At 27.7% G+C, this 12,513-nt stretch overlaps 1 protein-coding gene across 7 annotated transcripts in view; it reads left to right on the top strand.

Moving 5' to 3' along the window:
• The first annotated feature begins 2,043 nt into the window (after positions 1-2,043).
• Positions 2,044-12,513, top strand: part of LOC129612346 (trissin receptor) — a 139,819-nt gene continuing 129,349 nt past the window's right edge. For 6 of the 7 annotated variants that reach the window (XM_055525900.1, XM_055525899.1, XM_055525903.1 and 3 more), the window contains exon 1: positions 2,847-2,975. The gene's annotated coding sequence lies outside the window, so the exon portion shown is untranslated. Of the gene's footprint in view, positions 2,479-2,846; positions 2,976-12,513 lie in introns of those variants that run through there. The other variant, XM_055525898.1, reaches the window with a different exon arrangement.

The raw sequence follows: 12,513 nt of genomic DNA, 5'->3' as shown, positions 1-12,513 counted from the left end.
AGCATTGCACATTATGCATAAAAATTCATATTCTTGTAACATTATCATATGCAATAGTCATAGTATTAAAGCTTGGAATTAAAATTACTACTTTTTGCTTTGTTTTGTTAAAAAAAAAATCTGAGGTGGTCAAAACATAACCGAGTTCAATGTATAACGTCTAGTTAAGTAAAAGTTTTACAAAAGATTACAAAAATTTCTTATAAACATCCTTTTCCAATTTTTAGGACATTAGGAAACTTAAATTTAACATACCTAGAGAAATGTAAATTTGGCTCTTAGTAGAGTGCTACCCGAATTCCCTGAAAAGCTCGCTCAAATATCAAATTTCAAGGAATTCCATCAATTCGTTCCGCAGATATGGTGAAAATTGGAAAATCGGCCTGCAGATCAGTTTTTGAGCACAGTACGAAGAATTTAAATATTAAATTTCAATGAAATCGGTTGAATATTTCTCTTTATATATTCTCCAGTTTCTATTTCTCCAGTTGCTGACACCTTTTTTCTTCCAAAAGTTAAGAGGTTTCGTTCATATATTAAAATCTTTTAAATGTAAACTTTACATTAATGCATTTTAATTACATATAAAATTATAGATATTAATTATTTTTTATTTTATGCAAGAATAAATGTAAAATTTAAATTAATGTAATTTAGTTACATACATACATATGTCTCCATATACATACATACACATACTCGTATAATATTATATGCACAAATATGAAAAACATGATTCTTTCAAAGTCGTTTAAATTTTATTGATTTTCACTTTCATGATTTGCATATCTTTTTTCAGGTTTAATTTTATTTGAAAAAGGTTTAATTTAAAAAAAAAAATCTGATGTGGTCAGCACATAACTGACCGCAATGTGTATTGTCTAGTTAAGTGAAAGTGTTACAGAATATTATAAAAATGTCTGTTAAATACTTCTTTCCAATTTTTAGGACATTAGTAAGTTTATAGTTAACATACCTAGAGAAATGTAAATTTGGCTCTTAGTGGAGTTTCGTTTTGTGACGTCCGAATTCCTTGAAATGCTCGCCAGTTTGTTTCGGTAACAACCAGAACTCAAATATCAAATTTCAAGAAATTGCGTCAATTCGTTCCGTAGATATTTCGAAAAATGTAAAATCGGTCCGCAGATCAGTTTTCGAGCTCTGATATATCCCAAAAGTTGATCAAACCGTGCCATGGAAGAAATAAACTTACATATAAAATTTCATCAAAATCGGTTCAGCCAAACTTGAGATACATGCATGCACACACAGACCGACAGACCAACAGACCGACAGACCGACAGGTTGCTAAAAATAGTTTACTTACATTTCCCTACTATGGAGAAGTGAATTCCCACAGCAAAAGGGTTAATTCCACTCGCAAAAAGGTTAATTTAGTTCGCAAAAGGGTTAATTTAATCTAAAAATACTATAATATACTATAATAGTTTTAAATGAAATATGCAAACATATTCCAAAAATTTAAAATTGGTTTACGTTTTTGAATTTTTTTTTTCCTAAAACTATAAATTGAATCTGAATTGAATCATTTGTATGTAGGTCCATATTCAAAACTAGTTCTAAAGTATGTACTTGTAGTTTTTGTAATCAAATACTGTAACAGTATTTTTTAAGAGCTTTTTATGTTATAACGTTTTTGAAAAATTATATGTTTCAAATATCAATACCATATGTACAAATTTAATTAAAAATAAGTTTTGTAAAATCTGTGAAGAAAATTTAAAAGCTCTATTCATTCATCATTCATATTGAAAGCTTTGAAGAGCGAATTAGTTTTCCAGCTGAAATCCAGCTGTAAGAATACATAGCTGAAAAAAAACAATACCTAATATTCTTTTTATGATGTACGAGTGAAATAAAAATTTGTTATTTAAAAGCACTTTGCAAATATATTCTGCACAATTTTCATTTCGTCCATGCCATTTTTTTTATTTTATTTTTTTTGTTATTTGCTTTCTAGTTTGATTGTTCTGTTTACTGCCTCAATTCACTTATTTTTAATTTCTAAAAATTTCGCAATGTTCAAGTGCTAGTTGCCAAAAATTTTTGTTTTAGTTACTATCGGTACATTGAACACTAAAAACGATTCTAGCGGGAGTTACGCTTTCTAAACAAAAACTTTAAAATTATCTTTAGATGTATTCTAGTAAATATAGGTATACATATACATACAGTAAATAGATATAGTAAAAATTATAAAAACGATATCCTCCATAACGTATACATGCATATTAATATGCATACTAGTGTTGCAAATTGTAATATATTCTGTAATGTTTATGGAAAGTTGTGTTTTAGTAAAGTAACACTATACAAATAAGAGTGGAAAGGGAAAAGCGCATTTAAAAAATCGGAAGGAAGAATAAAAAAAAACATATCGCATTATACATATATATATAAATTAAAATATGCATAATTGTGTTTTACATTGTATGATTGGATGTATTTACATATTATGTAAGTACATATAATATAACATATTAGATAAGATATAAGATATTCTAGCGTTAACCGTTTTAATTCTTTTAGTTAAAAATAATGTTTTAAGTCATTATGGTTCTTTGTAAATAATAAAGTAAAATGTTAATTTGTGAATAAATAAAGTTAAAAATGTTAGTGTGTAGTTATGAAAGTATTTGTATTTAGAAACAGCAAAAAAAAAAAACTTTAACATTAAAATTATTTTATTTTAATGCTCCTTAATTTACTAAGTGAAAAGAATTTATAAAACCTCATGGAAGTAATTAATATTTCGTGTGTTAAATTAAAATTCAAAATTAATCTATTTTTTGTTATAGAAAAATGAAATATCATATTTAAATCTTGTAAATGAAAATAATTAGAGTAATTGTTACATTACTTAAATGAAATATTTATTGTAATATTCTAATGCTGGATACATTTTTAAACTGTTTTTCTTAATTGTGGGTAGCAACTTGTACTTTGAATCCATGGTATGAATCCAATTTGAAATATATTTTTCTTTAATATAAGTTTATTCTTTTTATAGTACACACTTTTAAAGTATCCAATAATTCATAAAGAGCTATGGAAATTAAAATTTTTTGAAAAGATGTATAATTCAAGCCTCCTGTTATTTTAATTATTGGAATTTCATTTTTTTATGTCATACATATATTATTTGTAAATTAAAATTAATCAAATTATAATTTATTAATAATATCGATTCTTATATTTTTTGAAACTACTTAGTAGCTAAATAATCTATAAAAATTTTTATATATTTTGTTCAGAACAAGCTATGCTTTGGTTTTTTATCACTTTTCCACAAAATATTTGCAAAAAAGTGCTTATTAGTTTCACTCTGTTCGTCTGTCCGTGAACATATTTACAAAACTTTTATATGTGAAAAGAACTTTACTAAAAACTTGTTTCCATAGTAGAAAATTTTTACACCTCTAAAAATTATAGCCGCTCAAATTCCCAAAAATGCCATTTTTTAAGTACGTATTATAACAAATTCAGTTTAAATTTTGCAAACGCAAAAGAGTAATGGCTGGTTCTTCTACCGCAGCATGCCATATTTAAACTTTAAAAAAACAAAAAGATCGCTAAAGCCATCGTTATCTTAAATCCGTTTTTTTTTTAAATGTTTGACATTGTTTTTATTCTAAACCGTAGGTTGTAAAAGTCTGAAATTTTAGCAGCTTTTGGACACTACTAAGTCGTTCCTTTCGTTAGAAATTTTTTTTTTCACCAGCACGCCCTATCGAATTTCGCTAATGAAAATTGAAAATTTTAATTTTGGACACCACATATTTCGAAGCTGTTAGCTTTTCTAAATTTCTATAAATGCAGGAAACTAATGGTAGATGCTATGCCATAACAAAATATGATTATTTTTCTTAATTCATGAAATTAACCTTTAAAATTCGAGTATTATGATAAAGCCTGTTTAATTTTTTTCTATTTTATTTTAAAGATTGTATATGCTGCTCATCCTAAATGCATCTCAATATTTTCATTCGCTGAAGCGAAAAGTACTGCTTTACAAACAATTAGTTTGACTCAGCTTTATTTAAATTGTCAATCTTTTATTGTTCATGGGAGAGTAAAATAAGGTTATGATGTTGATAACATTTTTTTGATAAGAATGTCATAAAATAAAAAAATATATATTATAATATGAATCTGTTATTAAAAATCAAGTTAATTCAAATCAAAAGAAATACTCAATATCCAAAATTTAAAGAAGAGATAGTATTAGGAATATTAAGGGATTCAAAGGAATTTTTATAACTATAAAAGAAAATATTGTATTCATAATTTGATAATTTTAATCAATTTATTATTCAATGATTTGCATTGGATCGTTTAAACTGAAGGTGACTTAAGCACACTTTTATTACAATTAAAATATAACTATTTTCCTGCCCAAATAAATAATTTTGAATTCCAACTAGTGACTTAATAGTTAATCGTAAAATAAAAGAACTTTGAATTTTTGAATGGACCTAGGCCATTTAACCAAATTATAAAATGAATTTATTGAAATTTAAATTGCTAAGAACAACAACATTAAATATTTGATTTAAATTTGAATGTTTCTTCCATTAAGTGAATTTAAATGTTGTGAAAAGTATACAACATTTCACCGACAGTATAATTTCATGTAAATCTTGAATAATTACTTAAAATCAAAAAAAAGAAACTAAAATCAAAAATAGAACTTGAAAGTTATAGAAAATTATAGCAGTGAAGTATATAAACCAAAAAATTGTTTGTGTTTTCTTAACATTTTTGAACAAAGATTTTTTGAAATATACACATATACATATATGCAGGAAAGAAATTAAATTTGCTAGAGAATTGTTGGACTTGTCACGTAAAAAATTATATTCACTTATATATGTACTTATGTATGTATTTATGTGTGCGGCACCCAATGTAGCTATTTGTCGATATCGTTAAATAAAATGTTTAAATGTACATTGAAAAATAGAAAAAAATTGGTTTTAGATGTTAGTTGAATTTGCATGAGATATGATTTTTTTTACTACTCGAAAGAAAATTATTGGTTGAAGGTTTTTTACAATTTAATTAATAAGAATATATAATTATGAACTCATTTCTTGGCAATAATGTTAAAAAAAATTATTTTTAAGTGTCTATGTGTTTAGTTCAAAAATCATTTTTTTTATTCGCACGTTTACATATCACATAAAGCAGTTTTATAAAATTATTAATTCATGTTAATATATTTTAAAATTATGAGTAATTAATTAAGTCCTTATTCACCCTCATTTTTTTCTAAGTAATTAATTTATTATAAAAACCTGGATTGAAAAAATTATGTTGGTAATTACTACAATAGTTGAAGTATCTTAAAATTAAATGTTATATCAATGCGTCTACTTTTATTTAAGTTTCAGCCAGTTGTAACGTATATAAAATATATTTGTGTAGTAAAATTTTGGCTCTATTTTACTGCTTTATTCTACTAATGAATTCTTATTTATTACGCAAACTATCGATTAATTTTATTAGACAAATAGTTTACCCAGATGCTAAAAATGTTCTTTTAAAAACACAAAACATAATTGAAAGAATTAAAATTAAAACAACAAAATATTCGGTTAATGAACTTTTTGTTTTAATAAAAGTGCATTAACACACCATGTCAAACTTAACAATTAGTCAAGTATAAAAAGCTAATGAAATAACAAAGAAATTTCAGAAATTTTTTTCAAGTTGTTCAATAAGTTTGTCAACGAAATTTAGGTTTTGGAATGAAATTTAAAATAAAAGTTTTCTTGATTATAAAATGAAATTCAAATCACTTTTGCTGTTTTCGACCTTATTTTTGTGTCAGCAAGAAATTTCCAGTCGAGTGACTAATCATTCAAAATATGAAGTCTCTGAAGGTATAAACCAAAAGAATTCCGCTGAAAAGCTATTACAAGAGCATTCAAAAAACGTTCATGGGGCGCAAAGATTTATTACATCTTTACTTCCCAGTCTACAGATACCATCGTTAGCGGCATTTATGCGAGAAGCACCTTTGTCCTCTTCAAATAATGAACAAAAAACAACAACCCCAAACGAAGAAATTGTAATTTATCAAACAATTTTACCATTTTACGATGATTACGACCATGATAATGATGATAATGATATATATTTCGACTATATCGACAATAATTTATTAGAAAATGATGCTACATTTGATGATGATGATAATAATTACCTTTTTTCAAAAGAAGATGAAAATGATCAAATTGAACCAACTGTTCGAAAACGAAGGGTAAGATCAATACCAGCTCAAACAATACAAGTTAATATCCCGTCGGTGCCAGGAGTTTCCACAGGGATAGGAAATCTTGTTCAAAATACTGTTAACGCTTTCACAGGTGTAGCCGATCAAACGATGAGACTTCTAATGAATATGTCTTCAAGTGCTGGCGTAATGGTTAGAGATACAACTTCTTCTATATCAAACGTTCTATCTTCGGCTTCCACATTTACTTCACAATTGGGATCTGGGGTTTCTCAGTTCGATGAAACACTAACTTTAGAAGAGTTAAGGTTGGTAGAAAATACAAAAAATGCAATTGCTGCTTTCTTAAATGATTTGGCAGTTATTTCTTCTGGAAATGTGCGTGTTTTTAATAATAATCCAGAAGAAGCTGAAAAATTTATAACTGCCCAAAACGACTTAATTGATGCTACTCGTGAATCATTTGTGCAGATTTTTAATGAAACAGCACGTGGGATACAGGAGTTAGAAAGGCAAATTAAGTCTGATTCAAGGCAAGTTTACTCGTATAGCTCTTCAAGTTTACTCACGCGGTTATTGAAATCCGCTTCAGACAGTGTTCGAGTTATGGCTAATTTAACACGAAATCTTTCAAAAGCCATAGAGTTGTCAAGTAGAGCTCGGAACCCACAAACTTTAAGAAAAGAAATACAAAATAGTACGAAACAAATTAAGAAAACAACTAATCGATTAGCGCAATATCAAAGACAAAATGTCAGACAAATACTTCGAAGAAATAAAAGACAGAACGATGTAAAACGACGCTCACAAGAACTGAGGCGAAGGCGTAACAGAAGGCGCCGTGTAAATAGAAGAAAGCTAATGCAAAATCGCCGTAAACAGAAGAATAAACGTAGACAGAATAATGCTGCACGTAAGAGACGTCGTAATAAAAGAAAGCAAAATCGGAACCGTAAAAGAAGAAATCAGAATCGTCTAAGGCGGAATCGAAATCGGAGGAGGCGAAATCGAAATCAAAAGAGAAGAAATCAAAACAGAACACGAAATAATAGACCGTTTCCTAATATCCGCCGCAGAAATAATTTTCGCCGCTCAAGACGACCGATTTTGAGAGGCCAACCAATTCGTTTCAGTGTGCCTATAGCAAGAAATGTCTCCGAACTAGAAGATGTAAAATCTTTTGAATTAGATAACGAGATCCGTGAATTAGCCCATAAACTAGTGACACAAGATCACAAAGAAGCATCAGAAAAAGATAAAATCAGCCTAGAAGAAAAAAAAGTAGAAGATCATTCCGAAATTCCTAAGGAAAATATGAATGAAGTTAAAGAAGAAGACAAAAGAGTAAAAGAACAGGAAAAAAATAAAAACATGGTACATAAAAGGCGTAGGAAATCAAAGGGAAATGTTAAGAAAAATTAGTTTTTTTAGCAAAATATTTGATCAAAATAATTTTACTTTAGAGTTTAATTGATAAATAAAACAGTTATAATACGTTTTTTCATAAATGGTTTAAGAATTGTATTAGTTTGCTATTTAGGGTTAATTGCAGTTCTACTTGCAGCCTCTGATTTTTAAGTTGGTTTCGAAAGGTGTTATTTAATTTAGATAATCCAAGCATTCCAATCTTTACAAATTTTTTATTTTATTCTCAATTATTATACAAATTATTTATTCTTATTTATTAAAACTAAAATTAATTCGAGTTATAACAAAGTTATATTACATTTTATGCACTTAAGTCGAGCTATCAATATTGTTTTCAAAACGATAAAACTAATATATTATGAATATTGAATTATCATTCGGTGCAGTTCTAAATATTTGGCTATCAATTAAACTCAAAAGTGTAAAATTGAATTTAATATATTGATTTCATACACATAATTATGAAAGAAAACAGCAAACCTCTACATAAAAGAAAGCAGCTAGTAACGTTTATAAATTTTTTATTATGATTAGGTAGCCCCTTTTAGCACTTTTTCAAAAAATTTTTGAAAAAGTGCTTTTTAGTTTTACTCTGTCCGTCCGTGGATGCATGTTTACAAAACTTCTACACCCTTGAAGATAGAAAGCTGAAATTTAATATGTAAGTAGATTTTTACTAGAAACTTATTTCCGAAGAAAAAAATTTTTACTTATCTTCCCCCTCTAGAAGGTATACCCCCCCAAAATCCTAAAAATGCCATAACTATTTATTGCAGTGAAACCATACGCATTTTTCAAATTTTGCAAACGCAAAAAGTCTGTGGCTTGCTTCTCCTAAAGCGGTTTATACTATAGTTAAACTTTAAAAAAACAAAATGGCCGTTCGAATTTACTGTTACCTAAAATCCGCATTATGTTAACCCATCTTTAAATTAATTTTTGTTTTATTTTAAAGACTGCAAACATCGTTCATCCTAAATATATGCAATCCTAGAAATAGTTTCGTATATGAATGAATAATTTTAATAGTGTGGTAGATGTACATAGACTGTTTTTAAAAGAAGTATTTTCACTTGTTGAAGGGAAAAGTGCTACAATACAAACCACTGGTTTGACCCAACTTTATTTAATAAGCTTTTGTTTATGTAACAATTAAATTAGTCGTAGTTGTAAACGTTCACACTAAAGACTAAATTACTTTTTTTGAATGAAATTTATTAGAAATGTTTCCTTTAAATTTAGTTGAATAACTTAGATACTTATATAATCGATTTAAATATTTTTTTTGAGGGGTGTTATAATTTTTTTCATTTTCTTTGTTATCCGATGGGAATGTAATAAACTTTTTTGAATATGGGTTTTTACATATAATAGATATCTATATAAAGTATATGTTATACAGGGTGTTTCACATAAGGTGGCGAATAATTTAAGATAACACAAATTTTCGAGCAATTTCGAGTTTTAAAAAATAAAATTCAAAAAAAAAAAAAAAAGCAAAAATTCTGATTTTGACGAGCCTTAAATCAAAAACTATGGCTCAAATCAAATTGATTCAAAAACCGAAAATAAAGAGCAATCAATTGTCTGTGAAATAAGCTCCCGATGGTTACTGAACGTGGGATGATTCCGAAGTTATATCCGTTTGTTTATATGCAGGATAAAATCTGGTACCCTTTTTTTCAACAGCCTGTAGCTTGGAAATGAGTATATCTGCACCTCCAACAATCGATAGAAGTTTTTTCTGGAAATTGATCAAAGAATCATCCCTGAGATTATTTGTCATCTAATGCGAAACACCCGTATATCTATATCATAATTCAATTTTCGTGACTGGTTTTGAATTTTTCCGGATAAATGCTTTTATTTATTCATTTGTTTGCTATTTGATTGGATATTTATGGACCATCAAATGAAATGATTCAAATGATTTTATTAACAAAATATTAGACAAGGATTATTTTTCTGTCTGAAATTCTGTTTGTCCAAATTTAAGAATTAAAAATAATGAGAAGAATTGGGTTAAATTGGCTTTTGTAGGTAAAATAAGTTATAAAATTGCTAATATTTTAAAATCAAGTTTAAACTGTAACGTAGCTTTTTATAACAGATACAATTTAAAAAACATATTTTGCAATAACAAAGGCAAAGTGGAAAAGTATGATAAGTCGGATGTTTATTTAATTGATTGTAATGACTACAATTACACATATATTGGGTAAACTGGACGAGATTTTAAGATAAGGTTTTTCGAACATATGCGCTCAAATAGATATGACAAGAATGATTCTGCATTAGCTAAACATTTAAATGAAAATAACAATGTTTGCACTATTAATAATTTAAAAATTAAAAAAAAGTGGCTTCTACACAATAAAGTTATTCGCCTATCTTCCAGCATTCTCGAAATGAGGAGAATATGAATATTTGCGTTTTAGCATGCGAAATACATTCTCCATGAAAATAAAATTTTCGAAAATAAATAATGCTGTTCTGGGACTTTCTTTTTTGAGAATTAGAACAGGATATAACGTTCCATATTCTGTTTTTGGAGTTGACATGAAATGTGAAAATGAAACTTGGTGCTTTGTAAACTAAGAATAACTTTTCTGTTGGAAATTTTTAGCCCTGAAATAGTTCTATTTTCAGATTTTCTAAAAAAAACAAAAGCACGTTTTTCTTTTATACTTTACGAGTATATTATTTGAAACACAAACAGAGAAATAAATAATATTCGAAAATATAATGATCTCACATATTTTTAGTTAGAAAAATCGGAATAAGTTTAAATAAATGTTAGCTGTTATCAAAAACATATTTCGTATAACACTTCAAAAATCATCCTATTTTACATTATATATATATAACCCCAGAAAAAACAGAATTCCATCCACTCTCTCCCTTTATACCCTCCCAAGATGTTATGTGACCACTTTTTCCAAAATGGTGCTACATTTCATGGTGGTAATTTATATATATTTTGGAGTATAAATATTGTATATAACTTGATTTTTAGAAATGTGAGATACAACAAGAAGAGCACACTTCCTTAAGAAAATTGCCAAAGTTAATAAAAGCTACATCGTTTATTTTAATAAGTATGTTCGCACGCGTTTAGTTATGTTTTCTTTTTACGGTCTGCTTCAAAATGTATTAGTAAGCAAAACATAAATGTACATTAAACTTCTTGACAATGTATTTTTAAGACAAAATTTAATAAAAAATTGTTATATTATAGCATTAAGCTTTTTACAAATATGGTAATTTCAAAAAAACATTTAGAGGCGGAAACTCGCTGATATTGATTTATAAGGGTAAAACTTTTTTAATTTCATTTTAAATAACAACAAAAAAAATTATCAATAAAACAAAAAGTTCATCTGAATAATGGCAGTTTTCAGGGTTCGAACCTGAGATCCCTTGCATAAAAATCATATGCTATACGCATTATCGTAAATATTATTAGTATTAACTAATTATGCATTCACGAAATTTATTTGTATACATTATAGAATCCAAATACATATGTACATGCATTATAATTACTATCGAATTATTTTATGCGTATGCAATAATTCCGGATTTAAAGCGCTTATTGTCAACGGTAATTTACAATTTCAAGCGGCATAACTTAAATCTTAGAAAAAATATTATTTGATGTATTTTTAAGATCGTTTCTTATTTTAAGTTTTATTATACCTGCACTTCGTGAAGGATATATTAACTTTGGTATGGAGTTTGTAACTACTTGAAGGCGTCATATGCGGTTGATTTAGACATGTCCGTCCGTCCGTCCGATTACACGATAACTCAAAAACGAATAATGCAATCGCCAACAAACTTTCACAAGTTGTTCTTTTGTGCAATGCCCAACCCAATTAATATTAAGATTATGATGATGCAAAATTATTATGATGCCAAGATATGTCCAATTACACTTTACATAAGTCCTGAAAATTTAAATGGAATGGCTGCACTAATTCGGGTAGCTGCCAAGCACCTCCAAAAAGCTAATTTCAAATATTTGTAAAAATAACAAAGTCAGATTCATGAAACGTGGCAGATGTGTGTCCAATTATAGATTACATATATTTACATATATTTTAGACATTTAGATTACATATATTCGGAAAAATAATAAAACTAGATTCAAGGAACTTGGCAGTCACATGTCCAATTCCAAGTTACATATAACGCTGAAGTTTTGGTGGAATAGCTTGACAGGTTCGGGTAGCTTTTACACAGCTCCAAAAGCAAATTTAAAATATTCGAATAAATAATAAGTTAAGTTCATGAAACTTGGCACTTATCGGACAAATCTGTGCAGTTTTAATAGAGTGCTTGGAGAGGTTCCAATACTTGGGATATAACAATGAGAGCTAATTCTAGATATTTCAAAAACAAATTTTAAATTCAAATTGTATCGACTGAAACGTTTTTACTTGTTATTCTTTCCTCTTTATATTTCAGCCTATTACCTTCATTTATAAATAACAGTGCACCCATTGTTGTTTTTAGCACTTTTCCAAAAATTTTTTGAAAAAAAGTGCTTATTAGTTTCACTCTGTTCGTCCGTGCGTCCGTGTTTCTGTTTACAAAACTTCTACACCCGAAGATAGTAAGCTGAAATTTAAATAGTTCATAGATCTTTACTAGAAGCTTATTTTCGTAGAACAAAATTTTCACCTATTTCCCACCCTCTAGAAATTATACCCCCTAAAACCCTAAAAATATCATTTTTTAACTGTTTAGTGCAGTGAAACAATAAGCATTTTTGAAATTTTGCAAACGCAGAAAGGCAGTGAGTTGCTTCTTCTATCATAGCA

The sequence above is a fragment of the Condylostylus longicornis genome, unplaced genomic scaffold (genome assembly GCF_029603195.1).
Source record: "Condylostylus longicornis isolate FDR11 unplaced genomic scaffold, ASM2960319v2 ptg000072l, whole genome shotgun sequence".
NCBI lineage: Eukaryota > Metazoa > Arthropoda > Insecta > Diptera > Dolichopodidae > Condylostylus > Condylostylus longicornis.
Note: the sequence above shows the minus strand (reverse complement) of the source record. Positions and strands in the feature narration are given on the sequence as shown.